Below are 20,659 nucleotides of genomic sequence, written 5' to 3' on the forward strand. Positions count from 1 at the left end.
CACACACACATCAGCTACATGTTGCAAAAATGCATTAAAGTGTTTTTTAAGAAAATCTTTGAAGGATATTGAGTCTATAGTTCATGATCCTAGAGAAGCTAAGTAAGTACCAAGGTGAACTCGAGGAAAAACATACATAGAACCTCCTGGAAAGAGAAAATAGATAAGATCACATGACAAAATTCAGAGCATTATCATGGGGGGGGGAGAAGGAAGAGTCGAAGAGGAAGAGGAGAGGAGAAGGGGAGGGGGAGGAGAACATAAGAGAATGGGATAATCCAGAAAGAAGGATAGAGATGAAAGCAAGAAAGGAGATATTTTGATTGAGGGAGCCATTATGGGGCTAGCAAAAGACCTGGCACTAGAGAAATTACCAGAAATTCACAAGGATGAACCCAGCTAAGACCCTAAGCCATAGAGGAGAGGGTTTCCAAACTTGCCTTGTCCTCTATTCAGACTGATGAATATCTTAAATATCACCATAGAACCTTCACCAAGCAACAGATGAAAACAGAGACAAAGACCTACATCAGGCCACTGGGCTGAGCTCGCAAAGTCTAGTTGAAGAGTGGGAGGAGTGAGAATATGAGCAAAGAGGTCAAGATCATGATGGGGATACCCACTGAAACAGTTTACCTGAACTAATGGGATGTTACCAACTCCAGATGGACAGGAAAGGAACCCGCATAGAACCAAACCAGACCCTCTAAACGTAAGTAACAGTTGTATGGCTGGGGCAGACTACAGGGACATTGGCAGAGGCACTAGGATTTATCCCTACTACTTATACTGGCTTTTTTAGGAATCTATTCTCTTTGGAGGGATACCTTACTCAGCCTAGATATAGTAGAGAGGGCAGCCTTAGACCTTCCCCAAAGCAATGTGCCTTACCCTCTCTCAGGAGTGGATGGGGATGAGGTGGGGAGATATGTGGAGGGAGTGGGAGAAAGAGAGGGGGTAGGATATAGTAGGATTGGTATGTAAAGTGAAAAAGGGTAGTTTGTTTTCTTTTTAAAAAAATAAAATAAATTAAAAATATCTCTGAAGACATATTTGAAGATCCCAACAGTATATTACTTGAATCACACATTTAATACCAGAACACAAGTAAGTATGAAGTGTTATAAAAAAATATGAAGTGTGCTTCATCCAGTTCAATTAGATTGATATTAAGGAAGATGTCAAACTGTTTTCTTAGACTACCGGCTAGACCACTAAAGTTAAGGAGAAATGTGGTTCAAAGTACTCAGAACTCTAAAGAGAGAATCTAATTACCTTTGAAGTGATTGATAGGAAGCTATCACAAACTGACCTCATAAACCTTAATTACTCTCCTATTCAATGGCATTTACGGAAAAGCAAAGAGATGAATTATACATTCAAAGTGAGAAAGGATTTTGCTGCAGAGTCTGGAGTGTGTTGTGTGGCAGTGACTTGCCCCGACCTAAATAGAGACAAAGTAGTTTACAACACAAAATATTGACCTTTAATCCTGGGAGATTTGGGCAGATTCTGCTGTTATACAATTGATATCTTATATTGCCCAATAAGCAAATGAAACAACGACAACAAAACCCTGAATACATGAGAAATTCTGGAGATTTAAAAAAAAAATAAAGTGAATGAATAGTACGTTCCTGTACTCCAAAAACCTGAGAAAGAACATACTCAAAATGGTTTCCCCTAGAACTATGAGACATAGACAAATATCTGATCGACTTAAGCAAAGAGAAATGAGCATTACATCTTAGGGTAAGTTTTTGCAATTTCCTCCTTTAATTTTCACTTGACACTTATCTGTGGAGAGTGTTTTGAGAGGAAGAGGAACAATACAGCAAGGAGCTGGTTTAAGCTGTAAACCTTTCAGAAACTGCCTTGCCTTTGAGTGTTCCCAGAAAAAATAGTCACTTTTGTATTCAGGCTCTGTTTATGGGAGTGAAGCTGAGTATTTTACACTTATCAGAATGCCTTACACTTGTGAGTTCCTTATACAGGACACAAGTACATCATTTATGAAAGTATCACGGTAACAACTACTATCATCTACACTTAACATCAAGGATCAAGGATATTGACCAGGTCCTTGATAACTGAGGTGACATTCCTAGGAAAGCCAACACTTACGCTGAACTCAACAATATACAAAGGAAACGTACAACAATTCACAGTCCCTTTTTGAAACTAGTCCTTCATTACCCAGCTAGATGAAGATGAGAATTAGAATATAAGCTTGGCCGGAAGTTAAATAAAAACAACTGGATTTACTTTGTGCTTCCACATTTTAATGAGAATGGAATCCAAAGGAACACAGTAGCTTCAAAATGCAAAATACATAATCTAGTCTGTTTGAACTCATTTTTTGCTTTCCTAACTGTAATTGTACAACATAATAGAAACTAGTAAAGCTCATTTTTAAATTTTCGTAATTGAGTCTAATGTTAAATAGCAAATGCACAATATGTCACATTTCTGAAGCACTTGATAAAATAGTTAACCTATTATAAGAAACACAAATTATGTTATATCTATAGTTATAGTCACAAGTAAGTTTGTACAGATACAGATATAACAGCTTTTAAAAAATAATCAAGCCCTAAAGTTACTGTGTTATGCAACTGCTCAGTTTTGAGAGATCAGAGTATTAATGTAGGAAAAAAATAACCCCACAAAATTGAAAGGAATAGCTATAAATTTAAGCTAGCTCTTTTTTGTTATTGCTGTTGTTTGCAACTCAACCTGAAACCTTGAGAAATTTAAAGAACTAGAAATGTTATATTTAAATAATTGTCTCTAAATGATAAACTTTCAAAAGAATTATTATTAGATTAACAAAACTACATTTATACAGCTGTGAAAATTGTTTAAAAACCATAAAACATTTTATGCTATACTAATGTTTAAAGGCTTGCATTGGAGAAAAATAAAATCCACATAATATTGATACTTTAGAAGATATATCTAAAACACATAAATCATAAATTTAATTTTTTGTATAAGGTTGTAATAAAAGTATTTTTTAAAGAAAACATCTTAAAGTTATATTTAAGCAAGGATAAAATGTTTAAAATTACAACCATATAAACTATTACTCAGATTTCTAAAATAATCTATACATATGTTTTAATCTATACACATGAGATTATGATTAAAATTGTCATCTGGGCTCTGAGCAATCTTTTCTTTGTATATATAATTTTGTTTTAAATTCTAATATGCTAGTTACCAATAACTTAAAAATTATTATTAAGTTATAAGCAGAAATAATTATAAATTAAATAAAATTAACATCAGTCTGTTGCTTACACTAAGGATTAGTGTTATGTTTAGTTGTTTTTCATAGGTTTGTATAATGTAAATACATGTATGTCTAAGTAACATGCATAAGCATATTTTATATGAGTCAAGATTTTTTTTTTATTAGTGATTACTGAAATTGCTTGCATTTATTTCTCCATAGTTTTTATAACCAAAGTAAACTGGGCAAGGGGGTAGGGTGTAGCAAAAGACTTTATTTACATGATACAAAGGACAACTCAGTCAATTCCTTTAACACTCTGAGACATCAAATCATTAGCATTCTGTTGTTTAGGTAGTGGAGCTGCTCCAGACCTGGTAAACTGAAAACAGCCATGAGTCAAGATTTTTTAATAGAGTTAACGAAACAAAATTTAAAAGTCTTCTAGAATTTAAGGCACAATAAAAAGTGAAAAGAAAAATACCTGTTTTAATTACACATTTGTGTATTTTCAATAGACTACTTTGAATAATATACACTTCTTGAAATATCTTTCATTGCAGATTACTAAAGATTTTGAAATAAATCAACATTATGAGAAATCTATGATTTTAGTTTCAATATTTCAGTATATGTTTCATCATCATAGAACTTCATATTGAAGCTGAGTTTGTGAAGAGAGCTCATATACGACATCCAAACAAGTTTACTAGAAACAATGATCTTTGCTTTATACAGTTACATGCATCGGGAAAGCAGACACTAATCATTTCAAGAATTATCATCAACAAGAAATAAGTTTCTTCCTAAGTTTCAATCCTATTTTATTTAACTTTTTACCTTTATCACAGTATTTTTCCCTGAACTACATTGTCAAAATAATAATTAGAAGAACGTTTAAATAATTAATGAATGAAACAATATTTTACCGTTTTCAAAATTTATGAAGTAAAATCTTTAATTTGTCTACATATTTTAGCTTTAAGTACCCTCTTTTTTTTCTTCCTTTCATATGCCCTAATGCAAGCATGGTAATTCTTGATGACAGAGATATAAAGACAATATTCTTGAGTATTACAGTATAAAAGCAAAGTAGAGTTTGGATTGTGGATGAATGAAGATATAAGCATATTTATGTACACAAAGTTTAAGAAAAATAATTCTGAAAGAGAAAGAAACTTGGTTCTTAACTATCTCATTATTATGGTTTTCATTAATTAAACAAAACGCATAGCCCATCTAAAAAAATTAAACAATGATTTAAGTTTGTAGGATCTGAAATTTCAATATAGAATCTGCTTGTAAAATCTAGCATAATATTTAAATATTTTTTTTATTTTTTTTACTTAAAAATTTCCACCTCCTCCCATTTCTTTCCCCTTCCCCCACTCCCCTCCCACTCCCTCTCCAGTCCAAAGAGCAGTCAGGGTTCCCTGCCCTGTGGAAAGAGGGTATTATATCAGAAATATGTCTAATTTTAAGGTTAAGAATTCACTTTTAAATAATATGCTAGATTTTACAAGCAGTTTCTATATTGAAATTTCAGATTTAACAATATTTAAAACCATTGTCCTTGGCTTCTCAGTCAGCCCTCCTTGTCCGACATGTTCAGAGAGTCTGGTTTGATCACATGCTCCATCAGTACCAGTCCAGCTTGCTTTGGTGAGCTCCCATTAGATCAGCCCCACCATCTCAGTGGGTGGGTGCAGTCAGTTTACTTCATTATTTTTTAATATTTATTGCAGAATTCCCTCTCTCTCTCTCTCTCTCTCTCTCTCTCTCTCTCTCTCTCTCTCTCTCTCTCTCTCTCTCTGTGTGTGTGTGTGTGTATGTGAGTGTGTGCATATCAACATAACTTAAAGTGTTAATTTGTAAATAATGTATGGAAAAATAAACCCAAAAATTAGTAATATCAATTGGACAACTAAAACAATGTACTTTTAAATTTACATGAATGTGCTCTTTCAGTCTCATGCTGTACTGTATATTTTCTTCTTGTGATAATGTAAAATTATGCACTTGATGAGATGAAGTATGGTGTATGATGTACACATGATGTTAGATTCCCCTCGGTATGCTGTAAATACCATTGGTTAATAGAGAAACTGCTTTTGGCAAATGACTTAACAAAATATAGCCAGGATGGAAGAAAATTATATAGAGAGAGTAAGCAGAGTCAGAGAGACACCACCTAGCTGCCAAGGAAAAAGGCACAAGCCACCAGCTGGAACCTAACTGGTAAACCACGAGCCTCATGGTAAAATACAGAATAATAGAAATGGGTTAATTTAAGATGTAAGAGCTAGATAGAGACACACTCAAGCTATTGGCCAAACATTATTGCAAATAATATAGTTTCTGTGTAATTATTTTGGGTCTGGGCAGCTGGGAAATGAACAAACAGCCTCTGCCTTACAAAATGGCACACTAATATGGTCTGAACCATTTGGGGCTAATGCCAGTCACCCACTTCAGGTCTGAATGCATATGTGCCTACTTGGGGTTGGGAGGAAAGTAGCTGAGACCATGTCCTTGGCTCAGTGCCCACCCGCACCCCCACCTGGGCAGGTGGCCAAATTGGATTTGCTAGTAGTACACAGGCAGAAGAGCATGGCAGATTCCAGCCACCATACACAAATATTTCCAGGCTGCTCATGACAGATTTAGCTATTACTTAAATAAAAAAGGTTTATGTCCTACATTCGCCTTCTCAGAGTTAAAGTGATGAGTTTGGGTCCTACCCAGCAGTCCCAGAGATAGTGGTAATGGTACCTCTGCCATATTAAAAGGCAGAGAGATGTGGAGTCAGCATCCAGAGCCACTGCAACCAAGCTGCTAACTGTCTTAAAAGCACTTCTTATTATAAAATTATTACAGATATGCAATAAAGACAAATTTAGATTAAAAAGACTTCTAAATGGGTCTCAGTGTTGAATAAATGTATATAGGCTTGGGAGAGAGAAGACAAAGAGTAACGAGACAGTAATAAATATTAAACCTGTAGAAAAGGTAATAGAGTAAGAAAATAAGAGACATAAAGATGGAATATACATAGAGAGCCTAGATTATGCATATTATTGTGGGGTTTTTTTTTTGAATTTTTTGACAAAATAGGGTCTTTTTTTTTTCCCAAAGAGGCTGAAAACCTGTGGATTTCTTCCAGACTAACGTGGTTTGATGGACTAAGAACCTCTGAAATGTCTCCATGAACCCCCAATTATTTTTCTCAACCAAAGGCAGGAAGCAGTCTGGAAAGAAATATGTCCAAACCATCCAAATATTGTTTATAAATGTTTTTCTACCTTTAAGGGGAGATATGGTATAGCAATGAATACTTTGCATTGGTATGGATCTTGGTTTATTGATACAAATTTAAGGTCAATTTTGTTATATGTATATTTATGCTCTTGATTGAGGTATTGTGTCTGGGCAGCTCATTTAAAAAGTAATGTATAATTAAGAAACATAGGTTAATTGATAATCATCTATAATAGTCAAGCTTATAGTCATGTTAGTTAGGTTTTCTAGATGTATAGAGATATATTTCCATTAGATAGGAATCCTTCAAACCCTCCAAAGACCTTCAGAATATGGCATTTTTTTTCTTTTAAACACTGCCTGGCCCATTAGTTCTAGCCTTATTGGCTAGCTCTTACATATTGATCTAACCCATTTCTAATAATCTGTGTAGCCCATGAGGTGGCTTACCAGGGAAGATCTTAACCTGCGGCTGTGTCGGGTTGGAGAATCATGGTGACTCCTGAATCTGCTTCTTTCTCCCAGCATTCTTTTCTGTCTACTCCGCCTATCTAAATTCTACCCTATCAGAGGGCCAAGCAGTTTCTTTATTAGTTAACCAATGAAAGCAACAGATAAGATACAAGACCCACCTCCATCATTTCCCCTTTTTCTGTTTAAACAAAAAAGAAAGGCTTTAACTTTATCATAGTAAAATTACATATAACAAAACAGTTATCAAGTAAGAATTACACTTACAATATTTATATCTACTTTATCTTTTATCATAACTAAGGATAACTATAACCATCTATTGTTCAACTCCATCAAAGACTCCAGAAGGATATAATATTACCTAAGCAAATAAGAAATCCAAACTCTAGAAATGACAGAGACATCTCGCTGCCTGGAGGAAATATAGGTTGTTAATGGATAATCATCAATAATAGTCAAGCTTGTAGTCATGTTAGTTAGATTTTCTATATGTGCATAGATATATTTCAGATAGGCATTCTTCATATCTTTCAAAGACTACAGAACATGGCATTTAATGGTTTAATAACTTAGGGCTTTTTATGACTATGAGACACATCTGCTCCTGGCAGCACGAGCTACTTCAAGAGGAAGATGGGCATCGAAGAGGATCCTTATGGAGTTGGTTAGCCATTTGGGCAAGAAACTGCTCTTGCCTGGACTGATGCATAAACTGGACACAGAACCCACAGAAAGAGGACTGCCGAACTTGCCTAAAGGTGGGGATGGTCTTTCGGGGTTCCTGATTCTTGAAAGAGTCTGCGAGACATTCTGCAGGACACAGAAGAAAGTGACTGAACTGTCTTTGGAATTTCCTGCTTTGTGGAGGTGTCTGCTGGATACTATGGGCCTGTAGGCCGAAATGGATGTCCCAATGGTACACAGAATATGGCATTTAAAGTGTTTTAATAACTTAGGACTTTTCAGGGCAATGAGACACATCTGCTCCTGCTACTTCATAAGATTTACTTGAGTACAAGTACTGCAATGTAACAGAGACTCTGGTAAACATGGAGGACATTAAGTGAGTAATAAAGGGTAATGCATATATCATGGATAACCTTTATAAAAAACTAATTCACATCATAGATGAGATGAAACAGAACAGTGCTAGATTTTATCACACTGCTAAATGCAGAGTGTAAATTAAAATTGTAGGAATGATTTACTTCTGAAAATTTTCATTCAATATAACTCAGACTAAAGTTCAGCATACATAGGTTATTATAGCTAAAAATCAAAGCTGTGCATAAAGAAGGGATGGTATTGTACCTTTAGATATATACTAGTCTTTATCAATCTGTTTCTAAAACTAATTTAGCAAAAAGTGAATTAACAAATTATTATAAATAAAAATTACTTGCTGTAGCTAGTGATTATTACCTTAGGAAGCACATTCCTTTATTTATTATTTTAAATTTAGCTTTATTTCCAAAATTGTATTTTGTAATGTTAGCATATATTCATATTTATATGGAACCTGCATGTATGTATGCTTTTTTTTACTAGATTTGTTTAAGTATAATTTTATATCACTCAGTATATATTTAATTTGTTGGTCTACTACTTAAGCATTTATTTCTTATTTTTTCCTCCCTTCCTGAGAATTTTTGTATCAACTATTATCATTCACAACATGATAGAACCCTGTCCATAAAATTGAGAAGGGTAAAACATGATCATAAAGAAAAGCAGTCCTAAACAAAAAAACAACAGACATCACAAAAAAATGAATTTTTATAGGAAGTACCTAGAACAATTTAAAGTATAATGCAAAAAATTCCAGATTCAAAAAAATGTTACATATATCAATATCTGACAAATGCAACCAGAGAAAAACCCAAAGGGAGGCTGTTACAAAGAAATGCTAGATAATACAATCTATTATTATTCTGAGTGATTATTTACGCAATATTTTATTTAGCCAAATCCATTAAAACTGCCTGCAATGACATAGCGAACAGGCTCTTTTCTGCAAGCGTATTAAACCAGCATTTCTCAACTTTCCTAATGTTTTGACTCTTCAATGTAAATATAGTTCCTTATGTTGCAGTCACCCACAACCATAAAAATATTTTCTTGCTACTTTATAACGTAATTTTGCTATTATTATGAATCATAAAGTAAATATCTGTTTTTCAGTGGTCTTAGGCAATCTCTATGAAAGGGTCATTTAACAACCTGGAAGGGTTTGAAACTCCCAGGTTGCGAACTAATCAAAACTGTCCAGCTTTACATAGCATGTCAAGTGCCAGTACACTTTCTCGCAGAAGAGCTGATGGGCATATTTTGCATTTGCCAATTAAACCTCAACCTTAATCTGCAAACAGAACACGAGACTACCCTAGATTGTTCATGTATGTCCTTGGCTCCCAATCCTTTAATTTGTAATTTGTTTATTTCCAAATAAACATTGAGACACACAGAGAGTCTATTGCCAAATAAACAAACACACACACACACACACACACACACACACACACACACACACACACACACAAACAGAGAGAGAGAGAGAGAGAGAGAGAGAGAGAGAGAGAGAGAGAGAGTGAGATTTTCAGTAAACAAGCATTCTTTCCTGTTCTTCAATAGGACTAAGGCTGACAGAGGTTGCAATTAGATCAAGGCCATTCTGAGCTAAGAACCGGAGACACTGGGCTACAGTGTAACATCCTGTGTTAAAAACAGAACAAAAGAGAAAGACCAATATCAGAAACAAAAGCCTGAAAAGAACACCATGAGATCTATAGGCTACAGAGAAGTCATATGAGAATAACGACTATATAATGTTATTTTGTGTTTCAATAATTTAAAATATCAATATTTGGATGAAATTTACAAAGTTTGATCAGTTGAATGATGAAAGATCTAATAGTAACTTTGATAATAATAAGGAAAGACTCCATTTCTAACATTATTTCCTTGCTGCTATGGACTAGTTCAAAGGAAAAAGCCTACTTGTTTTACTCAGTCCTTTTTAAACACCTAAGAGAATGAAATTCATTAGACTAATATGACTATGAAAAGAAGTTAGAAGAAATGCTTTAGGCACCTTTTTTTTACTTACTAAAAATATTTCTACATGGAATATATATGTTTCATAGAAACTAATTATTATATATTTAACAAATATTCATCTAAAATGATTGTAATATATACAATTTTCTGTCACATATAGAAACTCTTCAGTAAAGCACTACGAAGAAGAGTAATTATAATGTATTTCCATGCTATTATTTTTAAGATTTTTTTTATTAATCACCGTTTATAACATTAGCTATGTTTTTAAATTTATTCTAGAAGTATTTTTAAATAAATTAGAAATAAAAGGAGAGTTTTCCATAATATACAAACATATATATGTGCATCAATCCTATCATTCTCACTTTACATTTGGATGGAAAATGTTATTTATATTATTTTTTTGTAAAGGGTTGATAATAGATATTTCCATTTTACCAAACACTACAGGCCAATTTTTCCATTCAACATTATCGTTGTTTATTGTAACACAAAAGCAAACACAGATTATTTAAAATGAATTAAATTTATATGGCTTCAAATAAAATTTTACTTATAAAACACAGGTGATAAATATATTTTGATACTCTGGTAGTTCTGTGAAGCCTTCTGATCACCTACTTTTCTATAGTGGCTGTGGAACATCTCAGTAATGATTCCCTTTTCTCTCTGGAACCTGTTACTTGTTATTTGTTCCTACCATGTCATTTTCCCACTCTACTATATGTCTGATCTATATTTTTTCTAAAGATTCACTGCCCTCCTTTATCTCACTTCTACTTCTGTAAGTAACAGTGTTCCAAAAGGCATCACAGTGTTTAAAACTAGGGAGAATGCACAAGACCTTCAAATCTGTTTTATTTTGAAGTCATATAAATCTGAGAGCAAACCCTGAAATTTGTAAGTACTGTACAATGAAAGATGGTATTTAATTTCAGATTTCTGGTATGCATCAAAAATGGATACTCTGGTACTGGCATAGAGAGTCCTTCAAGGGATCATGGTTAATGTGCACAGTTTTATCAGTATTCTGTATTATCATTTCCCTTTTAAACTCTTAAAATGTGCATCCACTGCCATTTTTATCATCATTTAGTGCAAGACAGAATAGTAAGAAAAAACTAACAACAAAATTGAGCTAAATTAGATTTCAAGTTGCAAAGATATACATCTAGATTATAAGAATTTTGATAGATTCCACTCCCAAACCAAACACTAATTGTTTCCATTTCCCTAAGGTTTAACAGTTGTTTGCACTACCCTATAATGGTATACAGTATATCCTATACTGTACACCAATATATTCTTGTTTTCCTTGATCTTTAAAATAGACATAATCTATATAATCTTTTCTTCTATGCTTGCCTCCCAAATAATGGCTTCTGTGGTATGACACTTCAGAAAAAGATGACTCACAAGGAGAGCAAAGGTAAACACCATTAAAGCAGAACAATTGTTCATTTTATCTGTGTCAGACATACAAAAAAAATAATGGGTGTTGGGCTGGAAAGATGGTTCAATAGCTAAAAATACTGGGTTGACTAGTCTGACAACCTGGTTTCATTCTTTAGACTCCATATAAGACAGTCAGGTGAAGTGGCATCCATGTGTATTCTCAGCACTCCAAAAGTGAGACGATAAGCAGAGAAAAACTCCTGGAAACTTGTGGACCAACTATCTTGGAGAATGAAGTATAGCAGGAACAAGAGAGAGCCTGACTCAAAAAATATAGGAGAGAATTGGCTACCAAAAATTTTGCTCTGACCTCCACACCTGTGGTATGGTGTGTATACACCTACATTCACAAACATGCATCATACAAACACACATACAAACATATACATATGCATGCACACTAATGATTATGGCGATGATGTAACCTAGACATTAAATGATAGCTTTTTGTTGCAGGAAAGACTTTTATAGTACATTTTGCATCATAAAATTAGGCTAAAGTGATATCTTTTATTATTATTTATTATTACTAATTATTATTATTTGAGCAAAGAAGATAAATAGCATGTCACTTCTATTTGTTGTACCTGTTGCCTTATTGATATACTGTTTGTTTCCTTATTTCCTTCAGTCAAAGTAATTCTGTTGGAGCACTTTCAAGCTTGCCATTTGTAAGAAAGAAACTAATGGTATCAAGCTTTATGACATCTAGTAGATTTCATTATCAGCTGAAAACTCTGTCTTCTGCCTCAAGGAAAGTAATAAAAGTCATCTCCCCTTCTGGCCAAAGAACTCCAGATGGCCCATGAGTGGAGTCAGGTGAAGGCAGGGAGAAGTTATTTTCTTATTTTTATCTGCACCTAAGATATGAAACCTGCTGTGGGGTTTATATATCGAGATTCTCATGGTCAATTAAAAGTTTTGATCTAAAGGTTTAGAAGAGTGCATAAAGTCTCACTGTAACAGAAAAAGTTAAGGTATGATAACTTTTGCAACGTGTCTACCTCTTCTTTTAACATTTACTTTCATACTTCCAAATAAATGACTCAAATGTCCAAGGGGCTCATAGCTGAGAGAATCACTCCTAATTCAAAGAAGGAATTTAAGAGTTTAAGTAAATAAACAAATAAATAGAGTATAAAGTCAGGAAATGAAATCATGAACAGGAAAGTAACATGGAACGCCAGGTGAGCCTGACAGAAAATACATGTTCTAAAACTGTGCCTACCATTTCATAGAGTAAAGAACCAAAACTTAAAACCTACATGAAACCAATCATTGATTTAAAATATTTTAAACTGAAGGAAAGATTTTAAAGTTTTTTGTGAATGTATAGTATTTTTAAGTGACACACAATGAAAATACTACTATATATCCACTTGAAATGTTGTTTCCATTGAATGATTTGTTCAGAATGTACACATCTTTTTTTCAGTCTCTCCTAACAGAAAATTTTTGCCTTGGAAGATGAAATGATTTTGCTGCTTTTGGAAATATAAAATAGGTAACACAGTGTTCAAAACTACTTTCCAAACTAAAACATATTTAGGATGCTTGCTTTTTTTAAAAAAAAAAAAAAACTTGTATTGATTCCTTGTGGATTTCACACTATGCATCCCAATCCTACCCACCACTCTGCCCCCCGCATCTGCCCTCACCCTTGCACACTCCACTCAAAAGAAACAAAATTTAAAAGAAAAACCAAAGACCAACCAAACCAAAAAAAAAGAAAGGAAGGAAGGAAGAACGGAAGGAAGAATCTCATCATGGAAGCTGTGGTGCTGCCCAGTGAATCCCACAGTTCACCCTTTTAGTCCTTTCTCTTTTTACTTTCAAATGTTCATTGCTATGCTATTAGACGGTTCGAGGCCTTTGGCCTTTACTACACCATCAGTGAAATATTCTCACTGAGGCTCCTCTTGGATAGCCTGTTGTTGTCCCATGTTATGAAGTTTTGAATCTAAGTTCATCCCCTTCACATGCTCCATCAGTTCATATGAGGTGGATGTTGGGGTGGTTCAACTCACAGCCCTGGTTCTGGGCCAGGATGGCAGCTGGACTGGTCAGCCTGTCAGCTTTCCTCCATCTTCCCCACCCAGGAGAGCTCTCCAGTACTGCCATGGCTAGCCCATCCAATGTAGTCTGCGGGAAGGAGCAGGGCCAGTTCTCAGGCCCTTGTGACCAGCTTACCCACACTCTCACCACCAGGGCCAGATCTGCTGTCTTGACCAGGCATGGTGCAGTGAGTGTACTCCCTCCTGGGTGCTGTAGGGAGCATACAAGGGGGAGCTTGTCGTCAGCTCTCCTCCTCTCACATTGTCAGGGTGCCACCACCAAGGTCAGATCTAGTGCACAGGTAGGGTGCAGGGCCCACTCTCCTGTGTGCTGCAGCTGGTGAAGGGGTGAGGGACAGGGCTGGTTCTTCAACTCTCTTGATCCTGTGGCAATTTCTTTTGCTGATGCCAGTAGCAAGAGGGGATAGGGCATCTTACCCTCATTCACACCATCACATGGCAGACAAGGTGGGGGTAACAGGGTCAACTCTGTTGCTCTCCTGCCCTCAGGTCTGGCTCACCTGCATCCCTGAACAACAGGGTTAGCTCTAGTGGGTTGCCCAGGTGAGATTCCCACTCTGGGTGAGTGGTAGGACCATCTTTCCTGAGTGTGCAGGGGTGTGTGTGGTGGTGCTGCATGGAGGGGTGTGTGTGGTGGTGTTGCAATATCCTGCTATCCCAGAGCCAGCAAGGCACAGTTTCAGCTGTGCACAGCTCTGCACGGCTCTCGGATTTCACCCTGCATTGTTCCTATGATCCCTTGTGGTAACATAGCAACACTGACCATAGACACTAATACACACCCCCACTGCAGAAAGACCATGGACCCAAATGTGGCCCTTGGCAGCAACTTAGGCCAGATGTCACAATGGTCCTGGTGGAAACAAAAGCCACTCAGTTCCGTGTAGCTCTAGCCCAAGCATGGCCCTCAGATACTAACCTGGTCTCAGGTGATTGACCAAACCCTGGGCATCTGCACTGTCCTCAACAGTGAGAGGAGCCATGGATATCAATACAGACCCTGGCTGTAGTAGGGCCACAGACCCAGTCAATGGCCTCTGGCAGCAGCCCAGGCTCAGATGTCACCATGGCCCCAGGTGGCAGCTCACAGCTATCAGATCAGCAGAGTGCCCATGGTACCATGGTCCTTGGACACCAATATGGTCCCAGAAGGCAGCACTGATCCCTGTCATCAACATGGCCTTGATGGTATCAGGATGCACAGACATCAATACAGACCCTGACTGTGGTAGTGCCATGGACCAGACCTGGCCCTGGGCAGTAGCCCTGGCCCAGATGGCAGCATGGTCCCAGTTGAGGGCAGAGGCCACTCAGTTCTGAATGGCCTCAGCTGCAGCATGACTCAGCATGACTTTAAAATCCCCACCTGACTTGAGGGAATGACCCAGACCCCAGGTATTTCCACAGCCTTTGGTGGTACCGGGAGCCACAGTTATCATACCCTGGCTGTCACGTGTCACAGATCCAGATATGACCTTCAACACCAGCGATGGCCTGGTTGATATTCTCTGTGGCCCTGGCTGACAATGTGGGCCACTCAGATCTGACTATGATATGGCCCATAGGCACCCACATGGCCACAGATGTCCTCAGCCCCTAGGGCATGCTTGTGGCCTTTTGTGAGAACTGGGCCACAGGCATCAATACGGATCCTAGCTGTGGTCAGACCAGAGGCCCAGACATGGACCTAGGCAGGGTATGTTTTGCTTTTTAAAAAATGAAAATATACAACTCAATTTTCCTATTTTGATGTGAGATAGCCACAACTAATATGTGAGGTGAAAAAAAATGTTCCCAAAAATGTTTTTGCATTATTGAAATAAAAATACTTCAGTATTCTGCAATTTCAGATAATACAGTTTATAAACCCATTGACTATGATAATTGAAATTGATCAAAAACATCAAGGCTTCCAACAAATCAGGGAGAGACCTGCTGTTGCCCGATCATACTGGGGACACATGGTTATTCTATAACATTAAGTACTATATAGAGACTTATGAAATGATTTGAAAACATGAAATCCCAATGCATGAGAGATCTTGGCAATGCCATGCATATTGTAGGACTATTCATGATGGGTAAGACATAGTCAGTCTAGATGCCTATTAACACGTAAATGGATGTAAAATATACACAAATATTGGATTTACAATGAAGTATCATTCAGTATTATGGTTTAAATGGAAAATTTCTCCCATAAGCTCATATATTTGAACACTTATATGAACACATTGATGCTTTGCTAAAAATATGTCACTGAGAGAAGGCTTTGGAAGTTTCTAAGCTTGTCCCACTTCCAGTTTGCTGTCTTTACTTTCAGTATGCAACTAGGATGTTAACTCTCAGCTACTGCTCTTGAAGCCATGCCTTCCCCACTCTTAAGAGATATTTAGCCCTTAAGAACTGTGAGACAAAATAAAATCTTCTTAAATTGTCTTTGATCATAAAGCAGAAGTCATTAATATAGTCTGAAAAATTAAAAAAATGTGTGATTTTTCAGAAGTATGTATGGACGTTGAGATCATTACTTAAAACTAAATTATAGAGGAAAATTACCATATATAGTATGTTCTCTCTCATATGTTGAAGGCCATAAAAGTTTAATAGATATAGAATGGTGATTACTATAGTTTGGAAAGGTGAGTAGTTCATAAGAGGTTAAAATTGTGTATCAAATATCATAGAAAACCCATTAATATTTAAAAAATATGTGTTAAAATATTTTTAAATTCTTGTAAATTCTCATTATTATTTTTAACTTTTATCAGGAAGTGATGATATTATGATTGCTCTCATTTATGTAAAACTGTATTATTAAAAGTTGATAAACACTCAGTTTTTAATATGATTAAATAGTGTAAAACATCAGTAGATTATTTGTCTACCTTTTTGGTTACTGCTTTTTAGACTATTCTCTAATCTATGTTCTTTTTTATACTCACCACAACTACAAAATTTATAGTCAGAATAGACATAAAATGCCTAAAAGTGTTTATTTGTAAGGTGTATATATACATGTCACTAAATCATTTCACTTAACATTGTAACATAAGAGACAACAATTGCCTACATTTTACAGTATGGAAATCTGATTGATAGATGTTACATTCATGTCTAAGGTCATAGAGCTAATAAAAACAGAGACAGGTGTAAGACACAGTATCTCTCTCAAAGAAGCCTGTAAAGTTAACTGTATAATGAACATTATTTGTACAAAGTCAAAAGGAAGAATTATTTCCCCAAAGATTGCTAGGCTTTGAAAGTAGTACCCCAAAATAAAAATATGATAATAAGCCATAATTGTGTGGTGTGATCATTTTATTTCTCAAGCACACACAATTGTTGGTAGTACTCATTGATTCATCTAGACTTCTCTCCATATACCTGTCTGTGATCAGATTTTTGTATTTACAGGATGATTGGTTTAAGTTTATAGCATTCACAATAGAAACTTATTCACAGGACTTTTAAAAATACCATTATGAGCTCCTTTAGCACAATGATATTGAACTTGCAAATTCACTTAAAGTTTTAAAGTAGTATGTAAATTGGTAGTTAAACAAATTAATACCAACAATATCACTAGAATTTTTATTAACAAACAATCTTGTCTGAAATTTATGTCTAAATTTAAAACATGCTATTTAGCATATTTCAATTTATTTGATATACTTTGGGAAACAGAAATTGAATTATACAGGATTACTGTTTCTGTTTTTACAGTGAGATAATAAATACTATGTTTTTAAAGGTTTCACTATATTTTAAATATACATTTTTAAAATCAGTTCTGTACTTCTATTATCATCCATGAAAATATCCTGTAAAATCAATATTCATTCTATTGTTTAATGTATTTTATACAGTAGAATGAACTCATATTTTTAAGGAAGGAAACAGAATTAATATAATGAATTAGATTTCAAATTTTAAACTTAGGTAGCAACTGAAAATCTTAACGCATTGAGGATGTCATATATAGATTAAGCATAAATGACAGCAAGGTTCATGTTTGTTCTGCTTTGAAAAATATCAAATCCAGAAAAAAAATCAAATACAGGCTGAAGAGAAATAGTAACCATCATATTTAGAACCTTGTGATTTAGAAATGCTAAGACATACCACAATCTGTCCTATAAAGTTTTTCTGATAATCAAATTGTACCTAGGCCTAAAGGCACATGAATGATATTTGTACAAAAGGGTTGAAATGCCCTGTAAACTTCTTTTATAATTTTATTGATTCATGTTTTTTCATGCACTCAGCCAGCTCTGCTTATTTCCCTCAGTCCTAGAAAAACTATCAACTGTCAATTATCATGTGAACAGTTTCTGAGAATATGAGTTTTCTGAAGGTCTTATTTATCCGCGGTTTGGCCTTTTCACAGCTCATTAGCACATCAACAAGAAAGTTGAGGAAAGTAAAGAAGGGTTACCGAAATTCTAAACAAACAAACTGCATCCTTGATGGCTGCATATATAAGAAAGGACTTGACAGTACTAGAAAAATTAGCCAAAATAATGAATAAAAGAATAATGTATAAAATGAGAATTTTCTTGGATTGATTTATTTTCACTTTATTTTTTGAAATATTGATTTAATTGACAAGAGGTTTTTGACAACAAATAAGACTAGAAACTCTTTATTTTTTTCATGTAAGGACATCATTATAGGTAACGCTATGATTGAACAATATATGGTACTCCCTGCCAATATATTTAGCTTTTCTCCATGTGAAGAAAATAAACTGAACACTAGATTTCCAAAGGAAGGTTTATTTTAACTAAATTGCCTTTGGCAGGGGTGAAAGGGGAATGAATTAGAACCAAAACTGAGAACAATCAGGTTTTTTATTTATCATTATATATTTGGAGTTTTCAGCAGTGATGCTTATTTCTGTAAACTTCAAGATATTCAGATAGAAAGAAGGCAGCATAACTGGACATCATTACCTTTCCCTCCTCTTCTCTAAGTTCAGTCCTCCAGTCTCATCCTCAGCTCTATAGCAGAACACCTAGTTCAGTCTTCCCTTCCTTTCTGATGCCATATCCCAAGGATCATGTATATCTTCTCCTTCAAACTACTCAACAACTCATCCCACTCTCCCAGTCTACAACACAAACACATAATCACTGGGAACACTCTGACTTCAAAAGTTGGGAAATAGGTAACTAACAACATGTATTCACCTCTCTTTCCTACTCTCCAAATCCAATTCCTCTTGTAGAAAGACCACCAGATGCAGCCTGAACTCCATCCATCGGTGACCCCACTTCTAATGGAATTAATAGATCTTCTCCTCAAATCTTATCCTTTTATCCTAACCCTGACACCAACAGGCATTCCCCGGAAACCCATCAGCCAAGTTGGACAGAGAAGCAGAAAAGTGAATGAATCAGGTAAGAAGACTTCACATCTTCACTTACCCTCCTCTCCTCCATCTGGAAGCTCTTTAGCACACTGCCTGTTGTGATCTATCCTCATGGTCCACCCTCTTTCCCAGAGAACCAAGTCAATTCTTGTGGAACACCCTGCTTTCTTTCCTCCTGTGTACCACCTCACAGCCACAGCCCATCTTTATTCTTAAGTGTCATCTCCCAATACCTAGAAACAAATTTTACCTGGAACTCCAACCGGCTACATCAATAAGGATTCCAGAAAGGTATTCTACCAGGAAGCACACATCCACCACACTCTTCTAAGAACCACAGGAGGCTACAGAAAGCAAGGAACAAAACACCCACCTGATGTGGGAGTCCCCTCTGTGTGCTGGGATTACCACTAATGAATAAAGAAACTGCTTTTGACCTATAGCAAGGCAGATCTTAGGTAGGCAGGGAAAGCTAGGCTGAAGAGGAAGAAGGGCAGAGTCAGAGAGAGAGAGACACCAGAGAGCCATGGCCAGAGTTAGACATGCTTTATCTGGTAGCCACTGTCATGTGGCAATATACAGATTAATAGAAATGGGTTAAATTAAGATGTAAGAGTTAGCCAATAAGAAGTTATAGCTAATGGGCCAAGCAGTAATTTAATTAATATAGTTTCTGTGTAATTACATTGGTTCTGGGCTTTCAGGACAAACAAGCAGCTCTCTGCAACAGTTTGGCACCCATGTGTAGTAGTAGGGGCAGCGGGGCTGCGTCCCCGGCACCCGGCCGCCCCCACGGCTAGCTTTACCCAAAATAATTACACAGACATTGTATTCTTTTAAATACTGCTTGGCCCATTCTCTTCTAGGCTAATTCTCACATATTAATTTAGCCCATCTCTAATCATCTGTGTATGGCACCCCAAGGTGCGCTTACCAGGAAGATTCTAGCCTATGTCCATCCTGGGTCGGAGCTTCATCCCGGGAGCAGGGCATGGCGTCTCTCTCAGGCGTCTGTTCCCGAGAGGAGAGCTGTGAGTCTCTGACCTCACTTCCTCTTCCTCCCAGCATTTTGTTCTGTTTACTCCTCCCACCTATCCTCTAACCAATAAAATGGGCCAGGGCAGTGCCTTTATTAGCCAATGACCTTCCTCCATCATTTCCCCTTTTTCGGTTTAAACAAAAAAAAAGGCTTTAACTTTAACATAGCAAAATTACATATAACAAAACAGTTATCAAGTAAAAGTTACAATAATCTTTATCATAACTAAGGAAAACTATAACTATAACTAACTATTCTTAACTCCATCAAAGACTCCAGAAAGATATAATATTACCTAAGTAAACAAGAACTAAGAAACTTCAAACTCTAGAAATGACAAAGACATCTTGCTGCCTGGACAGTCACCCAAAGTTCTTTTGTACCGTTGGGGCATCCATCTTCAGCCTTCAGGCCCATGGTATCCAGCAGACATTTCCATAAAGCAGGAAATTCAAAGTCAGTTCAGTCACTATCTGTTGTGTCCTGCAGAATGTCTCGCGGACTCTTTCATGAATCAGGAACCCCGAAAGATCATCTCACCTTAGACAAGTTCAGTAGTCCTCTCTCTGCGGGTTCTCTGTGTCCAGTTTATGCAAGAGTCCAGGCAAGAGCAGTTTCTTGCCCAAATGGCTATCAAACTCCATAAGGAGCCTCTTCGATGCCCATCTTCCTCTTGAAGTAGATTGGTG

At 36.1% G+C, this 20,659-nt stretch overlaps 1 protein-coding gene across 1 annotated transcript in view; it reads right to left on the minus strand.

Annotated features, from left to right (window-relative positions):
- The window catches only part of Dmd (dystrophin), a 1,759,261-nt gene that overhangs the window by 1,475,032 nt on the left and 263,570 nt on the right, over nucleotides 1-20,659 (minus strand). The window lies entirely within an intron of this gene.

The sequence above is a fragment of the Microtus oregoni genome, unplaced genomic scaffold (assembly GCF_018167655.1).
Source record: "Microtus oregoni isolate MIOR12 unplaced genomic scaffold, Mior012 000079F_ref0000094, whole genome shotgun sequence".
Taxonomy (NCBI): domain Eukaryota; kingdom Metazoa; phylum Chordata; class Mammalia; order Rodentia; family Cricetidae; genus Microtus; species Microtus oregoni.